Genomic DNA, 21,764 nt, shown 5'->3' on the forward strand with positions numbered 1-21,764 from the left:
TATTGACTTCTATGGGGAAAAAGATACCGCGTACAAGATTCTAAGTTCAGCTTTCTGCGCTGGTTGAGTTAGCGTGCGAGCGAAAACAGTTTACTTTCAACTTTTAATACAAGCGCAACCCAACCCATAATATGTTTTACTCAGGAACCTTAACGGTTTTCTCATACCTCCTAACTTTCTGATATGAACATTGTTGAAGCTGCTATTCCATTGATGCATATGTGGTGATTACCAAGCACCCAGTAATTACACAACAATTATGTTTCGGTATATTATGACATACCAGTAAACATTTTTAGCCCCTTCATGCTGGTAGCAAGTTTTTAACATCAGAATGAAGTTTCCATATAAACACTTCTTGGAAAAATAAAATCATGCAATCGTGATTTCAAGGCCGGGATCATGGGGGACTACCTACAATGCTAGGTACGCACCCCAGTCCGATTTTCCATTCCCTAAAAGGAGGAGGCTGCAGGATGCCATATAAGGTAGGATGTTCCGTGCCATTGTAACTGCTGTAAATGCCCAGTTCTGTTAGGACGGCATGGAATGTCCTAACGGTTTTTCAGTAGCCAAACTGTACCCACTTCTTTATAGGGAGAGTCCAATGCAAGCATACTTCTGTATAAAGTGCATTATTTTGCAGTTGTTAACTGCTGAGGCCGATAAATAAATAAAAGATGTGTAGCTGGGTTAGCCTGCAGTGTGCATTTCCAGTTCAAAGAATTAGAAAATCCAAATTTTCAGAGCTAGATTTACATGAAAAGGGGTAAAAACAATGATTGTTTCCTTCTAAATACAGGGAGAGTCCACAGCTGCATTCATTACTTGTGGGAATACAGAACCTGGCCACCAGGAGGAGGCAAAGGCACCCCAGCCAAAACTTAAATACCTCCCCCATTTCCCTCATCCCCTAGTCATTCTTTGCCTTTCATCACAGGAGGATGGCAGAGAATATATGACCACCGTAGACTTAAAGGATGCGTATCTACACATTCCTATCCACAAAGATCATCACCAGTTCCTCAGGTTCGCCTTTCTGGACAAGCATTACTAGTTTGTGGCTCTTCCCTTCGGGTTGGCCACGGCGCCAAGAATCTTCACAAAGGTGCTAGGGTCCCTTCTGGCGGTCCTAAGATTTTTTTAAAACTTCTTTGTTGTTTTAATGTGCAATGCTTTCCTTTGTGATGTCTTCTTTTCATCACTTATTTATGCAAGGGTATGGGGTTGATTTGTCAAGCTGAGGCGGACAGGGGCGCACATACCAGAGTTTGCTTTTTTTTTTTCCCCTGTGCCTCTCTCTCTCCACCTCTCCTTCCCCCTCACACTTCCTTCCCTGCTCGTGCTACTTATAAACATAACAGTGCCTGAAGCCGTTGTTCTCAGACACTACAGGGCTCACTCTGATTTAGTAATAGCAGGTGCCGTGTGCAGAACGTACATTATAATATGGCAGCATACATAGCAGATCCTAAGCTGCAGATCAACGTTTAAATTATAAATCTTTTATATACAACAGAATGTGGTAAGATGAACACTGCATACAGAATTGAAGTCAGTTTATTTTGCATAATCAGAAAAAGTTTGTTTAGAACATTTCAAGCAGGTGTTGTGGTTCCCTTTAAGGTTTTTGCAGGTTTCTACTTTCAAACCTTTGCTTCAGGTGGATATTAAATGGATAGTCTAGTCAAATTTAAACATTCATGATTCAGATAGAGCATGCAATTTCTTTTACAAGATATGATACTTGTGGGATTAAACCTCCTGCTAGCAGGAAGTGGCAAAGAGCACCACAGCAGAGCTGTATATATAGCTCCTCCCTTCCTCCCCCCCCCAGTCATTCTCTTTGCCTGTGTTAGTGATAGGAAGAGGTAAAGTGAGGTGTTTCGTTTTAGATTCTTCAATCAAGAAGTTTTTTATTTTAAAATGGTGCCAGTGAGTACTATTTTCGTCAGGGAGAAATCGTCAGTCTATATCTTCCCAAGAGGAGTGGAGACATCTTATTTTTCTGCCCTGATGTTGATGGTCTTAGCAAATGTTATCTAAGATCCATGCTGGTTCCCACAGAGCAGTTGAAGGTAGTGTAAAGAAACATCTTCAGTGTGGAGAACCGTGTCATGCTACAATCAGCATTGAGGTATGTTCAGTCATTTGTTTTTGGGGAGACTTGATGCATCAGAACAGGCTGACATTATTCCCTATCTGGGGAGGGGTAAATTAGTATGCACTACATGTATGGTAATGGTGTACCTGGAATAAACGATGGGAGATGCGGTTGCTGGCTAATTAGGGTCAAACATTTATCTGACCTAAGGGAGTACAGTTTTTTTGTCATGTAGTTAGGCTTGATTTTGGTGCGACATGTTTGTGTAAGAGGGGCACATGGCTTCATATTTATTATAAACAACATGTTTGGTTTTTCCTTGCAACATATGCAGGTCTCTGTAAAGGCCAGTGTTACGCCCACGGGGGGCGGGGCCTATTTTCGCACGCTCAGACGCACAGTATCATCCGGATCACATAGACAGCAAAGGCCTGGGCTCTGGTGGGGCCTAAATTGTTTTGCCATTCGAGGGGTCTTAAAAGCTTCTCAAGCAGCAGCAGTGTATTCCGGGGGCAGGTAGGCGCCACAGCAGAGCTGTGGCGAGGTGCAGGGGCCTGAATTAATAAAAAGTTTTTGTCATAACTGTCAAATCGCTTTATATTTTTTTTTACACATCTAAGCAAGCTGGTGCAATACTGTTAGCATATTTGGGGCATATTAAAACATTTTTTATTGCCGGGTTCTTCAACCGCGTCTAATTCATTTACTCTGCAGGATATGGCTGCAGTTATGTCAACTACCCTTACAGAGGTATTATCTAAGTTGCCAGTGTTACAGAGCAAACGCAGCACTACAGAAGTCAATGTGAATACTGAGTCCTCTGATGCTTTGTTAGCTATTTCCGATGTACCCTCACAGGGATCTGATTTGGGGGTCAGGGAACTTCTGTCTGAGGGGGAACTTTCCGATTCGGGAAGTTTGTTGCCTCATACGGACTCGGACTTCATGTCCTTTAGATTTAAGCTTGAACACCTCCGCCTGTTACTTCGGGAGGTTTTAGCGACTCTGGATGACTGTGACTCTATTGTGGTACCACCAGAGAAATTGTGTAAAATGGACAAATACTTAGAGGTACCTGCTTACACTGATGTTTTTCCGGTTCCTAAGAGAATTTCAGAGATTATTAAGAGGGAATGGGACAGACCGGGTATCCCGTTCTCACCTTCTCCTAATTTTAAGAAAATGTATCCCATATCTGACACTGTTCGGGACTCTTGGCAAACAGTCCCTAAGGTGGAGGGAGCTATATCTACCCTGGCTAAGCGTACAACTATTCCTATTGAGGACAGTTGTGCTTTCAAAGACCCTATGGATAAGAAATTGGAGGGTCTCCTAAAGAAACTGTTTATTCATCAGGGTTTCCTTTTACAACCGACGGCCTGCATTGTACCGGTTACCACTGCGGCGGCCTTCTGGTTTGATGCATTGGAAGAGTCTCTTAAGACTGAGACTTCTTTAGAGGATATTTTAGATAGAATTAAGGCTCTTAAGCTAGCTAATTCTTTTATTACAGATGCCGCCTTTCAGATTGCAAAATTGGCAGCTAAGAATGCCGGATTTGCCATTTTAGCACGTAGAGCGTTATGGTTAAAATCTTGGTCTGCTGATGTGTCATCTAAGTCAAAACTCTTGGCTATTCCTTTCAAAGGAAAAACCCTATTCGGGCCTGACTTGAAAGAGATCATTTCTGACATTACGGGAGGTAAGGGTCATCTCCTACCTCAGGATAGAACAGCTAAACTGAGGGGTAAACAAAATAATTTTCGTTCCTTTCGGAACTTTAAAGGAGTCCCCTCATCTTCCTCTTCTTCCACCAAACAGGATGGGAATTTTGCTCAGGCCAAGTCCGTCTGGAGACCCAACCAGGCTTGGAACAAGGGTAAACAAGCCAAAAAGCACGCTGCTGCTACCAAGACAGCATGAAGGGGCGGCCCCCGATCCGGGACCGGATATAGTGGGGGGCAGACTTTCTCTCTTTGCCCAGGCTTGGGTAAGAGATGTTCAGGATCCTCGGACACTGGAAATCGTGTCCCAAGGGTATCAACTGGTATTCAAAAATTCTCTCCCAAGGGGGTGGTTTCTTCTTTCAAGATTGTCTGTAGACCAGATAAAAAGAGAGGCGTTCTTACGTTGTGTAAAAGACTTCTCTACTATGGGAGTAATTCGTCCCATTCCAATACTGGAACAGGGGCAGGGGTTTTACTCAAATCTCTTTGTGGTCCCCAAAAAAGAGGGCACGTTTCGTCCTATTTTAGATCTAAAAAGTCTAAACAAGTTTCTCAGAGTCCCATCCTTCAAGATGGAGACTATTCGAACAATTCTGCCATTGATCCAGGAGGGTCAATATATGACTACCGTGGACTTGAAGGATGCATATCTTCATATTCCTATCCATAAGGATCATCACCAGTTCCTAAGGTTTGCCTTTCTGGACAAACATTTTCAGTTTGTGGCTCTTCCCTTCGGGTTGGCCACAGCACACAGGATCTTCACAAAGGTTCTAGGGTCACTTCTGGCGGTTCTCAGGCCGCGGGGCATTGCAGTGGCGCCTTATCTGGATGATATTCTGATCTAGGCGTCGTCTTACCATCTGACAAAGTCTCATACAGACATGGTTCTGTCCTTTCTGAGGACTCACGGGTGGAAGGTGAATCTAGAAAAGAGTTCATTAATTCCACAGACAAGGGTTCCCTTCTTGGGAACTCTAATAGACTCCATATCTAAAAAATTTCTTGACGGAGGTCAGAAAGTTAAAGATTCTGAATACATGCCAAGCTCTTCAGTCCAGTCCTCGGCCATCAGTGGCTCAGTGCATGGAGGTAATTGGATTGATGGTGGAGGCAATGGACATCATTCCGTTTGCTCGTTTTCTTCTCAGACCACTACAACTGAGCATGCTCAGGCAGTGGAATGGAGATTATGCAAATTTGTCTCCTCAGATAGATCTGACAAGAGACTCTCTTCTTTGGTGGTTGTCGCCAGATCATCTGTCCCAAGGGATGTGCTTTCGCAGACCCTCATGGGTGATAGTGACAACGGACACTAGTCTACTAGGCTGGGGTGCAGTCTGGAATTCCCTGAAGGCTCAGGGTGTGTGGACTCAGCCGGAGTCTCTTCTTCCAATCAATATTCTGGATATGAGAGCAATATTCAATGCGCTTCAGGCGTGGCCAAATTCATCCGCTTGGACAACATCACGACTGTGGTTTACATCAATCATCAGTATCCAAGATAATTCGGTGGGCGGAAGCTCACTCTTGTTATCTGTCAGCAATCTACATCCCAGGAGTGGACAACTGGGAAGCGACTTTTTAAGCAGACAGACGTTTCATCAGGGGGAGTGGGAACTCCATCCGGAGGACTTTGCCACTCTGATCCTCAGATGGGGCAGACCGGAATTGGACCTGATTCTCGTCAGAATGCCAAGCTCTAGTCTTGAAAAAGGCCTAACTGAGAGGCTGAAACGCGTTGACAGAATTTGGTGAGCAATATTTCATTATTCCTTTTATATCTGTAGCATTATTGCACTATGTTGTTTTGTTGTTTGCAGGTTGTATGAGGATAGAGTCTTTTACTATAGACCGAACACCCTAGAAAACACTCCAACAACAAAGCATTTACCAGAAAGGAAAGGAGGATCTAAAATCAATATTATTAACATTACACGCACCCTGAACCACTAAATATTGGATAAAGGATTTGGGATTTATATCTATACCATATAAACCTTTTTTCACTAACTAATTTTTCACTATCACCATTTTTGGATTACAACACGATTTTTTGAGTTTAATCTTTGATATATTTTTTGATCCATTATATTTTTGATCCAACATATTTCCGATTTTTACACAATTTTAGGCACTAACATACATTTTTTGTGCACCACTTTTTTGTGAACAGTTCTTTTCATTTTTTCACTTTTGTATTTTTATTTTTAAATATTTTTTCACATTTTTCACTAAGGAGGACATTTCCACTAAGGGACTAGAGACAATCAGATTGATCATCTAACTGGTGCAATATACCCAAACCACATTTTAAGGATCTTTTTTAAAAATTGAAGAACAATTTTATGTCAACCCGTTATTTTAAAGTAACTTTAAAATAAGTCTTGGTTTAAAGTTTTGAAATAAGTCTTTTTGAAATAAGTCTTTGTTTTAACAAATGTTACGTATTGATGTACATGGATCCATGTTTTTAACTGAATGCTTTCAATTATATGTTTAATTTTATTTGATTGTATGTAGATAATAAACTTTTTAAATTGTTACACTGCTTAAACATTTAACTCTATACAACCTTGAATTGTACCAATACTATCTACCCTTGATAGAAAGGCACATTCCAATCATTTAACCCACCTCCCATAGCCTCTAGTTAGGCGCTTTTTGATATTCAACTACAATACGGATCACAGTAAAAGCACAGGTTCACAGAGATAATATCAGCTTTTCACAACAGTTCCTACTTGTCGTTTTACCATCGGGAACCAGAGAATATGCTTGAACTCATACACGAACCATCCAACTGCTACACGATACTGTTGCAAAAACCAAAAGGACACAGGTTTCCAATATATGAGTTACGATTTTATTCTGATACACTAACTGGTTACTTTTGTATGTGCATACTACCGCATTTTTAACTTCATTGCCTTATTAACGTCTTTGCTTTACATCTAGTATTAATAACATAAGGTGTAATATTAATATATACTTATGGCTTATTATTAATAATATATTGTTGATTTTATCTTTGTTATTTAGTATTTCTCTTGTTAAATGTAGTCAGTCCACGGGTCATCCATTACTTATGGGATTATATCTCTTCCCCAACAGGAAGTTGCAAGAGGATCACCCAAGCAGAGCTGCTATATAGCTCCTCCCCTCACATGTCATATCCAGTCATTCTCTTGCAACCTAACTAAAGATAGGTCGTTGTGAGAGGTCTGTGGTGTTTTTAAACTTAGTTTATTTCTTCAATCAAAAGTTTGTTATTTTAAATGGCACCGGAGTGTGCTGTTTGTTTCTCAGGCAGCATTAGAAGAAGAATCTGCCTGCGTTTTCTATGATCTTAGCAGACGTAACTAAGATCCACTGGCTGTTCTCACACATTCTGAGGAGTGAGGTAACTTCAGAAAAGGGGAATAGCATGCAGAGCCCCCCTGCAAACGAGGTATGTGCAGTAAATTATTTTTCTAAGCAATGGAATTGACTGAGAAAATACTGCTGATACAATGTAATGTAAGTTCAGCCTTAAATGCAGTGGTAGCAACTGGTATTAGGCTGATGAGTGTGTGTACACTGAAGTATTTTTCTAGGGAATGGAATTTGACTCAGAAAATACTGTTAATACTGAAGTAATGTATGAGCTTTAACTGCAGTAAAAGCGACTAGTAGCAGGCTTATTAATAACATTTCATAACTTTTAAAATGTATGTTCAAAACGTTTACTGGCATGTTAATCGTTTTTTGTGAGGTACTTGGTGATAAAACTTATTGGGGCATGATTTTTACCACATGGCTAACTTTTGTTTCTGCATAGAAACAGTTAACTGAGCTTCCCCACTGTTGTAATATGAGTGGGAGGGGCCTATTTTAGCGCTTTTTTGCGCAGTAAAAATTCAGTCACAATCTTCCTACTTCATCCTCCATGATCCAGGACGTCTCTAGAGAGCTCAGGGGTCTTCAAAATTCATTTTGAGGGAGGTAATCAGTCACAGCAGACCTGTGACAGTGTGTTTGACTGTGATAAAAACGTTAATTATTAAATTGTTATCCGTTTTTGGGTATTAAGGGGTTAATCATCCATTTGCTGGTGGGTGCAATCCTTTGCTAACTTAATACATTTACTGTGAAAATTTGGTTGCTATAACTAATTTGGTTCATTGTTATTTCAACTGTGACAGCTTTTTGTGCTTCTTAAAGGCACAGTAGCGTTTTTTTTTATATTGCTTGTAAATTTATTTGAAAAGTATTTTCCAAGCTTGCTAGTCTCATTGCTAGTCTGTTTAAACATTTCTGACACAGATGAATCTGTTTGTTCACTATGTATGAAGGCCAATGTGGAGCCCCATAGAAAGATGTGTACTAAATGCATTGATGTAACTTTAAATAAAAGTCAGTCTTTACATGTAAAGAAATTATCACCAGACAACAAGGGGGAAGTTATGCCGACTAACTCTCCTCACGTGTCAGTACCTTCGCCTCCCGCTCAGGAGGTGCGTGATTTTGTGGCGCCAAGTACATCAGGGAGGCCCTTACAAATCACTTTGCAAGACATGGCTACTGTTATGACAGAAGTATTATCTAAATTGCCAGAATTAAGAGGCAAGCGTGATAGCTCTGGGTTAAGGACAGAGCGCGCTGATGATGTGAGAGCCATGTCCGATACTGCGTCACAATTTGCAGAACATGAAGACAGAGAGCTTCATTCTGTGGGTGACGGATCTGATCCAGGGAGTCTGGATTCAGAGATTTCTAATTTTAAATTTAAGCTTGAGAACCTCCGCATATTGCTAGGGGAGGTATTAGCGGCTCTGAATGATTGTAACACGGTTGCAATTCCAGAAAAATTATGTAGGTTGGATAGATACTATGCGGTACCGGTGTGTACTGACGTGTTTCCTATACCTAAAAGGCTTACAGAGATTATTAGCAAGGAGTGGGATAGACCCGGTGTGCCTTTTCCCCTCCTCCCCTTTCTCTCTTCGCCCAGGCTTGGGCAAGAGATGTCCAGGATCTCTGGGCGTTGGAGATCATATCTCAGGGATATCTTCTGGACTTCAAAGCTTCTCCTCCACAAGGGAGATTTCATCTTTCAAGGTTATCAGCAAACCAAATAAAGAAAGAGGCGTTTCTACGCTGTGTACAAGACCTCTTACTAATGGGGGTGATCCACCCAGTTCCGCGGACGGAAGACGGACAAGGATTCTATTCAAATCTGTTTGTGGTTCCCAAGAAAGAGGGAACCTTCAGACCAATCTTGGACTTAAAAATCCTAAACAAATTCCTAAGAGTTCCATCATTCAAAATGGAAACTATTCGAACCATCCTACCCATGATCCAAGAGGGTCAGTACATGACCACAGTGGACTTAAAGGATGCCTACCTTCACATACCGATTCACAAGGATCATTATCGGTACCTAAGATTTGCCTTCCTAGACAGGCATTACCAGTTTGTAGCTCTTCCCTTCGGGTTAGCTACGGCTCCAAGAATCTTTACAAAGGTTCTTGGCTCACTTCTGGCGGTACTAAGACCGCGAGGTATAGCGGTGGCTCCGTACCTAGACGACATTCTGATACAAGCGTCAAGTTTTCAAAATGCAAAGTCTCATACAGAGATAGTTCTGGCTTTTCTGAGGTCGCATGGGTGGAAGGTGAACGTGGAAAAGAGTTCTCTATTACCACTCACAAGGGTTCCCTTCCTAGGGACTCTTATAGATTCTGTAGAGATGAAAATTTACCTGACGGAGGCCAGGTTATCAAAACTTCTAAATGCTTGCCGTGCCCTTCATTCCATTCCACACCCGTCAGTAGCTCAGTGCATGGAAGTAATCGGCTTAATGGTAGCGGCAATGGACATAGTACCATTTGCACGCCTGCATCTCAGACCGCTGCAATTGTGCATGCTAAGTCAGTGGAATGGGGATTACTCAGATTTGTCCCTTCTACTAAATCTGGATCAAGAGACCAGAGATTCTCTTTTATGGTGGCTTTCTCGGCCCCACCTGTCCAAGGGGATGACCTTTCGCAGGCCAGATTGGACGATTGTAACAACAGACGCCAGCCTTCTAGGTTGGGGCGCAGTCTGGAATTCCCTGAAGGCTCAGGGATCATGGACTCAGGAGGAGAAACTCCTCCCAATAAATATTCTGGAGTTAAGAGCAATATTCAATGCTCTTCTAGCTTGGCCTCAGTTAGCAACTCTGAGGTTCATCAGATTTCAGTCGGACAACATCACGACTGTGGCTTACATCAATCATCAAGGGGGAACCAGGAGTTCCCTAGCGATGTTAGAAGTCTCAAAGATAATTCGCTGGGCAGAGTCTCACTCTTGCCACCTGTCAGCGATCTACATCCCAGGCGTGGAGAACTGGGAGGCGGATTTCCTAAGTCGCCAGACTTTTCATCCGGGGGAGTGGGAACTTCATCCGGAGGTCTTCGCTCAACTGATTCATCGTTGGGGCAAACCAGATCTGGATCTCATGGCGTCTCGCCAGAACGCCAAGCTTCCTTGTTACGGATCCAGGTCCAGGGACCCGGGAGCGGTGCTGATAGATGCTCTGACAGCCCCTTGGGTCTTCAACATGGCTTATGTGTTTCCACCATTTCCGATGCTTCCTCGACTGATTGCCAAGATAAAACAGGAGAGAGCATCGGTGATTCTGATAGCGCCTGCGTGGCCACGCAGGACCTGGTATGCAGACCTAGTGGACATGTCGTCCTGTCCACCATGGTCTCTGCCTCTGAGGCAGGACCTTCTAATTCAGGGTCCTTTCAACCATCCAAATCTAATTTCTCTGAGGCTGACTGCATGGAGATTGAGCGCTTGATTCTATCAAAGCGTGGCTTCTCGGAGTCGGTTATTGATACCTTAATACAGGCTAGGAAACCTGTTACCAGAAGAATTTACCATAAGATATGGCGTAAATATTTATATTGGTGCGAATCCAAGAGTTACTCATGGAGTAAGGTTAGGATTCCTAGGATATTGTCTTTTCTACAAGAGGGTTTAGAAAAGGGCTTATCCGCTAGTTTGTTAAAGGGACAGATTTCTGCTCTGTCTATTCTTCTACACAAGCGTCTGGCAGAAGTTCCAGACGTTCAGTCTTTTTGTCAGGCTTTGGCTAGGATTAAGCCTGTGTTTAAGACTGTTGCTCCGCCGTGGAGCTTAAACTTAGTTCTTAACGTTCTACAAGGCGTTCCATTCGAACCCCTTCATTCCATTGATATCAAGCTGTTATCTTGGAAAGTTCTGTTTTTGATGGCTCGAAGAGTCTCTGAGTTATCTGCCTTACATTGTGATTCTCCTTATCTGATTTTTCATTCAGACAAGGTAGTTCTGCGTACTAAACCTGGGTTCTTACCTAAGGTAGTTTCTAACAGGAGTATCAATCAAGAGATTGTTGTTCCATCATTGTGTCCTAACCCTTCTTCAAAGAAGGAACGACTTTTGCATAATCTGGACGTAGTCCGTGCCCTGAAGTTCTATTTGCAGGCAACTAAAGATTTTCGTCAAACTTCTTCCCTGTTTGTCGTTTACTCTGGATTACCCTGAAAGGATTACAGCTCATTCTACTAGAGCTGTGGCTTCCACCTGGGCCTTTAAAAATGAGGCCTCTGTTGAACAGATTTGCAAGGCTGCAACTTGGTCTTGACTTCACACTTTTTCAAAATTTTACAAATTTGACACTTTTGCTTCTTCGGAGGCTATTTTTGGGAGAAAGGTACTTCAGGCAGTGGTTCCCTCCGTTTAAAGTTCCTGCCTTGTCCCTTGTCCCTCCCTTCATCCGTGTACTTTAGCTTTGGTATTGGTATCCCATAAGTAATGGATGACCCATGGACTGACTACACTTAACAAGAGAAAACATAATTTATGCTTACCTGATAAATTTATTTCTCTTGTAGTGTAATCAGTCCACGGCCCGCCCTGTCTTTTAAGGCAGATCTAAATTTTAATTAAACTCCAGTCACCACTGCACCCTATGGTTTCTCCTTTCTCGTCTTGTTTCGGTCGAATGACTGGATATGACATGTGAGGGGAGGAGCTATATAGCAGCTCTGCTTGGGTGATCCTCTTGCAACTTCCTGTTGGGGAAGAGATATAATCCCATAAGTAATGGATGACCCGTGGACTGACTACACTACAAGAGAAATAAATTTATCAGGTAAGCATAAATTATGTTTTGTATTTTATTGATGCCGGCATCTCATTTTTATCAATCTAGTATTAATGCTTAGTACATTTATCAATTCACCCATTGAGTGTTATTTAATAAATTTAAATTTGATACAGTATATCCTTATTCGTTCCTTAAGCTCCATTGGTTTTATAGGTTGTTTTATGGTATTGATCATTAAACCATCTTGAGAGATATTTTAGGACCATACCCATATATTCAAATTTTAATTAAGCAACTTAGTGGCCATTCTCTCATAAACATATTACTCAGTAAACATCATATTCTTCAAAATATATCAATATTTATTGCGATTTTCTTCAATAGATTTATTATTACTGTTTTATATAGCGCACACCTATTCCAATATATTTTAAATTCTAATATTTTATATTCTAACATTTATTTTGCCCCCCTTTTTTAACTCTCGGCTATCCATAGCGCTATCCCATTACTTTCTTTTCTGTTTTAGCCAAATTAAAGACCCAATATAATACCTCCAAATATTTGTAAAAGAAACATATATATTCACATAAAACAATACAAGCACAAGTTAAGGGACGTCTCCCTTCAAAATGTTAGCTTCAACTCTTTTGTGTGGTGCAACAGTTGGCTATAAATCACAACTTTAAAACTCAAATTTATGACAACAGTACCTTTTATATCACGTATATCATCTGGACTGGTTAGTAAAAATCTTGAGTATCCAGTTTGTTTGCTGATTTCCCTTTGAGAGTGGCCATGCTGATGAAAAAAGTATGATTTTATGTCTGTCAAATTCTGTGATCTTTGGAATGGAATGATGTGCTTGAAAGGTTGTCTTCCACCACAAGCTTCCAATTAATTAAACTCATACCACATGTAAGTAATACTTAAGCATGTCTTGCACAAATCTGGTGTAATAGACCTTTTTCACAGCAGTCATTTTGACATTAAATAGATAAGGGTTCCATTCCATTTAGGTTTATGAGAACCAGGTTCCTACTATTGCTCTAGTGTAAGGGGAGGTCACACTAAATACATGCTTTAGCTTATAGAAGCTGTTTCTTTTTTAAGACACAATGAGTCCACGGATCATCTTAATTACTAATGATATATTCACCTCCTGGTCAGCAGGAGGAGGCAAAGAGCACCACAGCAGAGCTGTTAAATAGCTCCTCACTTCCCTCCCATTCCAGTCATTATCTTTGCCTACGTTAGTGATAGGAAGAGGTAAAGTGAGGTTCTAGTATAGATTCTTCAATAAAGAGTTTATTATTTAAAAGTAGTGCAAGATTGTGCTGCTTTGTTCTAGAGTGTAGCCGTAGTCCAAATCAGTCTCTTCAGTAGAGCAATGGTGGCTTTAGAGCAATGGGAACTTGTGGGACACAATTCTCACTGTGCCTCCCATACATTGATGCTGCCCTTATCCTGATAGCCTAAGTAAGTTGACTCAGGCTTTATCTTTATCCACAGGGCTATGGGAGGGAGAGGACCTCTTAAACCTGCTGAGCTGCCTTGCTGTCGGGCAGATTTTAAAGGTAAGTGCTAACTTTTTTTCTGGGTCTGAAGAAAGGAAAATTCAAGACAGAGGAAGTGTAGCACTTTACTGGGACACATATCTCCTATATATGTATAATAGGGGATCCTGTGACAGCATATTATTAGCAGGCACTGGGGCTGAGAGAGAATTAGAAGATGGCTTCTCTGGGGAGAACTACTATACCCTTAGAGGAAAGTTGGGTTTTTCAAAGATCTTATGGACAAAAATTAGAAAAGGGAGGTATCAAAACAATATGCTGTCGCACTAGTGACGGTAGCAAAGTCCACAGCTGGTTGCCAATGGCAACCAGCTGTGTACTTTGCTACCGTCACTAGTGCGACGGCATATTGTTTTGATACGTTGTCTGAGGATACTAAGGCCTCTATTTATCAAGCCGTCAACCGCAAATACGCTGGAATTCCGCAGCGTAATTGTAGAGAGCTTGATTTGCCTTATTTATCAAAGGCTACAGACCGGCAAAAGTAGAATTTTGTGACATAAAACACGATCCGCCGGTCTCAGTCCGACACAGATCGATGCTTACGTCACTACAGATGTTCCGAATGCAAATTCGGCACTATCTGACTACTTTTGCTAGTTAACAAATTCCTAGCAGGTACGCTCGCCACTATTCCGGCCCAGCATACCTGGTTTTCAATCCGTCGCCCTGGAGGCGGCGGATGCCATAGGAATCAATGGGAGTCTGAAAGCAGCGAAAGCTTATGTTCGCTGCTGCCCGATATCCCATTGATTCCTATGGGAGAATAAAGTAACGTTTACACCTAACACCCTAACATGTACTCCGAGTCTAAACACCCCCTAATCTGCCTCCCCGACACCGCCGCCACCTACATTATACTTATTAACCCCTAATCTGGTGCCCCTACACCGCCACCACCTACATTATACTTATTAACCCCTAATCTGCTGCCCCCTACACCCCTGCCACCTACATTATACTTATTACCCCTAATCTGCCGCCCTGACACCACCGCCACCTACATTATACTTATTAACCCCTAATCTGCCGCCACCTACATTATACTTATTAACCCCTAATCTGCCGCCCGCCACCTACATTATACTTTTTAACCCCAATCTGCGGCACCCTACACCGCCGCCACCTACATAATGTTATTAACCCCTATCCAGCCGCTTCCTGAGCCCACCGCAACTAAATAAATGTATTAACCCCTAAACCGCCAGCCCCCAACATCGCCATAAACTAAATTAACCTATTAACCCCTAAACCTAGCAACCCGCTAACTGTATATTAAATATTAGCTCATCCCTATCTTATAATAAATTAAAACTTACCTTTAGATTTAAATTAAAACTATATTAAACTAATAATTAACCTATTCTAACTATTATAATAAAATGACATTAAACTATATTAAATTAATAATTAACCTACCCTAACTATTATAATAAAATTACATTAAACTTTATTAAATTAATAATTAATCCAACCTAACTTTTAAACTAAAATTACATTAAACTATATTAAAATAAAAATTAAGCTAACCTAACTTTTATACTAAAATTACATAAAACTACAAATTAAAATAATCGACACCCATGGTTGAAGGCATACCCGCTTTTACATCATGTGATCGAATTATGGGACACTTTGATAAAGAGATTCCCAGGAATATCAACACTCAGATCACCCATGTCCCCAATTTCCCCGAATGCTGAGCTATTGGGGGGGTAATGTATGACAGGAATAACCTGAATAATTGGGAGATGGGTTACACGGTTCCCCTATTTAATTTACTCAGTGAGGGCAAACTCAAAAACAGGTCAGACCTTACAGACATCCTAGGTGGAGTTTTTGTTAGGTGGCTATAATATAACCAAGTTCACCATTTTCTCCATACCCACCCTCTCAAACAGTCACTTACAAGAAATCTCACACCCTTCGAACAGACATGCGCTATGACAAGTTCAGCACACCACACCTTATCGTGGGCTAAGAGACTCCTAGTTAATGCACATAGCTCGAAACTTCCTGATTATATAGAACGCTGGCATAGGGAATTGAATAAGACCATTACAGAAGCAGAGTGGGTTAAAATTTTTAATAACACAAGAAAATTTTCATCCTCAGCTAGATTTTTAGAGACAAATTACAAACTCCTGACTAGGTGGTACTTGACACCTACCAGACTTAAATGCATTTTCCCTGCCTCGTCGGACCTTTGTTGGAGGGGTTGTGGGGAAAGGGGGACGATGACACACATATAGTGGGCATGTCCTAAATTGTCACCTTTTTGGGAGGGCATACAGAATATCCTACAAGTCATAATGGGGCGGGGGGATTCTTATCAGCTAGAACCGACAACGGCCCTACTGAACCTGTTACCTAAATGAAAATTAAGAACGCGACTAATTCAGTTGGCATTGAATTCTGCTAGATCCTTAGTTGCTAGGCTCTGGAAATCTCAAATCTGCCCGACCCTAAAGGACTGGCAGTCTCACATGACAGATACCTTGAGAATGGAAGAATACGATTTCTTTAAATCGAATAGGTTAGAATTCGTCCATGATTTAAAATTCATCTGGGATGAAATCCAAAATGATCTGAGGATAGAAGGGGGGAGCTTTACACAAGTTACAGGAGTGACCTAGTAGGAATGACAGGCCTAGTGTTATCTTAGAGGGGTATGGCTGACGTGGTCCCACCCCTGCCTGATACTCTAATAATGACCTCTTTAGCTTAGCACTTCTCTCAAAGGTTGATAGTTAAATACAAAGTCGAGGGATACCACTTGATGTGTAGAATATATACAAAGTGAACTTAAATTAAGAAATTTCGGCATAGTTTTGTTGTTGTTTGAGTTATGTTTTGTACATTGGTGTCATTGTCAATCACCATGCATTTATATGGAGTGGGGCTACTGTTTTCAAATGGACTTATCACGGACAGTCTAGCTCTACTATTTCATTTCTCTTGTTAAGTGTATTCAGTCCACGGATCATCCATTACTTATGGGATATATTCCCTTCCCAACAGGAAGTTGCAAGAGGATCACCCAAAGCAGAGCTGCTATATAGCTCCTCCCCTCCACGTCATACCCAGTCATTCTCTTGCAACTCTCAACATAGTAGGAAGGTGTGAGAGGAGTGTGGAGTTTTTATACTTAATTATTTCTTCAATCAAAAGTTTGTTATTTTTAAATGGCACCGGAGTGTGCTGTTTTTCTCTCAGGCAGTATTTAGAAGAAGAATCTGCCTGCGTTTTCTATGATCTTAGCAGAAGTAACTAAGATCCACTGGCTGTTCTCGCACATTCTGAGGAGTGGGGTAACTTCAGAAAGGGAATAGCATGCGGGGTTCCCTGCAGATGAGGTATGTGCAGTAAAATATTTTTTCTAAGGAATGGAATTGACTAGAAAATACTGCTGATACCGATGTAATGTAAGTACAGCCTTAAATGCAGTAGTAGTGACTGGTATCAGGCTGATGAATGTATGTGCAGTAAAGTAATTTTCTAAGGAATGGAATTTGACTAAGAAAATGCTGTTAATACTGAAGTAATATATGAGCCGACTGGTAGCAGGCTTATTGATAACACTACATAACTTTTAAAATGTATGTTTAAAACGTTTACTGGCATGTTATTCATTTATGTGAGGTACTTTGGTGATAAATCTTTTGGGGCATGATTTTTTCCACATGGCTGACGTATATTTCTGCATAGAAAAGGTTAACTGAGTTTTCCCACTGTTGTAATATGAGTGGGAGGGGCCTATTTTAGCGCTTTTTTGCGCAGTAAAAATTCAGTCACAGTCTTCCACCTTCTTCCTCCTTGATCCAGGACGTCTCTAGAGAGCTCAGGGGTCTTCAAAATTCATTTTGAGGGAGGTAATCAGTCACAGCAGACCTGTGACAGTGTGTTTGACTGTGATAAAAACGTTAATTGTTAAATTGATTATCCGTTTTGGGTATTAAGGGGTTAATCATCCATTTGCTAGTGGGTGCAATACTTTGCTAACTTAATAAATTTACTGTGAAAATTTGGTTGCTATAACTGATTTGGTTCATTGTTATTTCAACTGTGACAGTTTTTTTGTGCTTCTTAAAGGCGCAGTAGCGTTTTTTATATTGCTTGTAAACTTATTTGAAAGGATTTTCCAAGCTTGCTAGTCTCATTGCTAGTCTGTTTAAACATGTCTGACACAGATGAATCTGTTTGTTCACTATGTTTGAAGGCCAATGTGGAGCCCCATAGAAATATGTGTACTAAATGTATTGATGTCACTTTAAATAAAAGTCAGTCTTTATCTGTAAAGAAATTATCACCAGACAACGAGGGGGAAGTTATGTCGACTAACTCTCCTCACGTGTCAGTACCTTCGCCTCCCGCTCAGGAGGCACGTGATATTGTGGCGCCAAGTACATCAGAGAGGCCCTTACAAATCACTTTGCAAGACATGGCTGCTGTTATGACAGAGGTATTATCTAAATTGCCAGAATTAAGAGGCAAGCGCGATAGCTCTGGGTTAAGGACAGAGCGCGCTGATGATGTGAGAGCCATGTCCGATACTGCGTCACAATTTGCAGAACATGAGGATGGAGAGCTTCATTCTGTGGGTGACGGATCTGATCCAGGGAAACCAGATTCAGAGATCTCTAATTTTAAATTTAAGCTTGAGAACCTCCGTGTATTGCTAGGGGAGGTTTTAGCGGCTCTGAATGACTGTAACACAGTTGCAATTCCAGAGAAATTATGTAGGCTGGATAGATAGTATGCGATGTCGGTGTGTACTGACGTTTTTCCTATACCTAAAAGGCTTACAGAAATTATTAGCAAGGAGTGGGATAGACCCGGTGTGCCCTTTTCCCCACCTCCTATATTTAGGAAAATGTTTCCAATAGACGCCACTACACGGGACCTATGGCAGACGGTCCCTAGGGTGGAGGGAGCAGTTTCTACTTTAGCTAAACGTACCACTATCCCGGTGGAGGATAGTTGTGCTTTTTCGGATCCAATGGATAAAAAATTAGAAGGTTACCTTAAGAAAATGTTTGTTCAACAAGGTTTTATCTTACAGCCCCTTGCATGCATTGCGCCTGTCACTGCTGCTGCGGCATTCTGGTTTGAGTCTCTGGAAGAGGCCATTCGCACAGCTCCATTGGATGAGATTATGGACAAGCTTAAAGCACTTAAGCTAGCTAACGCATTTGTTTCTGATGCCGTTGTACATTTAACCAAACTAACGGCTAAGAACTCCGGATTCGCCATCCAGGCGCGCAGAGCGCTATGGCTTAAATCCTGGTCAGCTGACGTGACTTCTAAATCTAAATTGCTTAATATTCCTTTCAAAGGGCAGACCTTATTCGGGCCCGGCTTGAAAGAAATTATTGCTGACATTACTGGAGGTAAGGGTCATACTCTTCCTCAGGACAGGGCCAAATCAAAGGCCAAACAGTCTAATTTTCGTGCCTTTCGTAACTTCAAGGCAGGAGCAGCATCAACTTCCTCCGCTCCAAAACAGGAAGGAACTGTTGCTCATTACAGACAGGGCTGGAAAGCTAACCAGTCCTGGAACAAGGGCAAGCAGGCCAGAAAACCTACTTCTGCCCCTAAGACAGCATGAAGAGAGGGCCCCCTATCCGGAAACGGATCTAGTGGGGGGCAGACTTTCTCTCTTCGCCCAGGCTTGGGCAAGAGATGTCCAGGATCCCTGGGCGTTGGAGATCATATCTCAGGGATATCTTCTGGACTTCAAAGCTTCTCCTCCACAAGGGAGATTTCATCTTTCAAGGTTATCAGCAAACCAAATAAAGAAAGAGGCATTTCTACGCTGTGTACAAGACCTCTTAGTAATGGGGGTGATCCACCCAGTTCCGCGGACGGAACAAGGGCAAGGTTTTTACTCAAATCTGTTTGTGGTTACCAAGAAAGAGGGAACCTTCAGACCAATCTTGGACCTAAAAATCTTAAACAAATTCCTAAGAGTTCCATCATTCAAAATGGAAACTATTCGAACCATCCTACCCATGATCCAAGAGGGTCAATACATGACCACAGTGAACTTAAAGGATGCCTACCTTCACATACCGATTCACAAAGATCATTATCGGTACCTAAGGTTTGCCTTTCTAGACAGGCATTACCAGTTTGTAGCTCTTCCCTTCGGGTTAGCTACGGCCCCGAGAATTTTTACAAAGGTTCTGGGCTCACTTCTGGCGGTGCTAAGACCGCGAGGCATAGCGGTGGCTCCGTACCTAGACGACATTCTGATACAAGCGTCAAGTTTTCAAATTGCCAAGTCTCATACAGAGATAGTTCTGGCATTTCTGAGGTCGCATGGGTGGAAGGTGAACGTGGAAAAGAGTTCTCTATTACCACTCACAAGAATTCCCTTCCTGGGGACTCTTATAGATTCTATAGAGATGAAGATTTACCTGACGGAGTCCAGGTTATCAAAGCTTCTGAATGCTTGCCGTGTCCTTCATTCCATTCCACGCCCGTCAGTAGCTCAGTGCATGGAAGTAATCGGCTTAATGGTAGCGGCAATGGACATAGTACCATTTGCGCGCCTGCATCTCAGACCGCTGCAATTATGCATGCTAAGTCAGTGGAATGGGGATTACTCAGATTTGTCCCCTCTACTAAATCTGGATCAAGAGACCAGAGATTCTCTTCTCTGGTGGCTTTCTCGGGTCCATCTGTCCAAGGGGATGACCTTTTGCAGGCCAGATTGGACGATTGTAACAACAGATGCCAGCCTTCTAGGTTGGGGCGCAGTCTGGAACTCCCTGAAGGCTCGGAGATTATGGACTCAGGAGGAGAAACTCCTCCCAATAAATATTCTGGAGTTGAGAGCAATATTCAATGCTCTTCTAGCTTGGCCTCAGTTAGCAACACTGAGGTTCATCAGATTTCAGTCGGACAACGTCACGACTGTGGCTTACATGAACCATCAAGGGGGAACCAGGAGTTCCCTAGCGATGTTAGAAGTCTCAAAGATAATTTGCTGGGCAGAGTCTCACTCTTGCCACCTGTCAGCGATCTACATCCCAGGCGTGGAGAACTGGGAGGCGGACTTTCTAAGTCGCCAGTCTTTTCATCCGGGGGAGTGGGAACTTCATCCGGAGGTCTTCGCTCAACTGATTCATCGTTGGGGCAAACCAGAACTGGATCTCATGGCGTCTCGCCAGAACGCCAAGCTTCCTTGTTACGGATCCAGGTCCAGGGACCCGGGAGCGGCGCTGATAGATGCTCTGGCAGCCCCTTGGGTTTTCAACATGGCTTATGTATTTCCACCATTTCCGCTGCTACCTCGACTGATTGCCAAGATCAAACAGGAGAGAGCATCAATGATTCTGATAGCGCCTGCGTGGCCACGCAGGACCTGGTATGCAGACCTAGTGGACATGTCGTCCTGTCCACCATGGTCTCTGCCTCTGAGGCAGGACCTTCTAATACAAGGTCCTTTCAACCATCCAAATCTAATTTCTCTGAGGCTGACTGCATGGAGATTGAACGCTTGATCCTATCAAAGCGTGGCTTCTCTGAGTCAGTTATTGATACCTTAATACAGGCTCGGAAGCCTGTTACCAGAAAAATTTACCATAAGATATGGCGTAAATATTTATATTGGTGCGAATCCAAGAGTTACTCATGGAGTAAGGTTAGGATTCCTAGGATATTGTCCTTTCTACAAGAGGGTTTAGAAAAGGGCTTATCTGCTAGTTCGTTAAAGGGACAGATTTCTGCTCTGTCTATTCTCTTACACAAACGTCTGGCAGAAGTTCCAGACGTCCAGGCTTTTTGTCAGGCTTTGGCTAGGATTAATCCTGTGTTTAAGACTGTTGCTCCTCCGTGGAGCTTAAACTTGGTTCTTAAAGTTCTTCAAGGGGTTCCGTTTGAACCCCTTCATTCCATTGATATTTAAGCTTTTATCTTGGAAAGTTCTGTTTTTGATGGCTATTTCCTCGGCTCGAAGAGTCTCTGAGTTATCTGCCTTACATTGTGATTCTCCTTATCTGATTTTCCATTCAGACAAGGTAGTTCTGCGTACTAAACCTGGGTTTTTACCTAAGGTAGTTTCTAACAGGAATATCAATCAGGAGATTGTTGTTCCATCATTATGTCCTAATCCTTCTTCAAAGAAGGAACGACTTTTGCATAATCTGGACGTAGTCCGTGCCCTGAAGTTCTATTTACAGGCAACTAAAGATTTTCGTCAAACTTCTTCCCTGTTTGTCGTGTACTCT

Source organism: Bombina bombina, chromosome 3 (genome assembly GCF_027579735.1).
Source record: "Bombina bombina isolate aBomBom1 chromosome 3, aBomBom1.pri, whole genome shotgun sequence".
Lineage (NCBI taxonomy): Eukaryota > Metazoa > Chordata > Amphibia > Anura > Bombinatoridae > Bombina > Bombina bombina.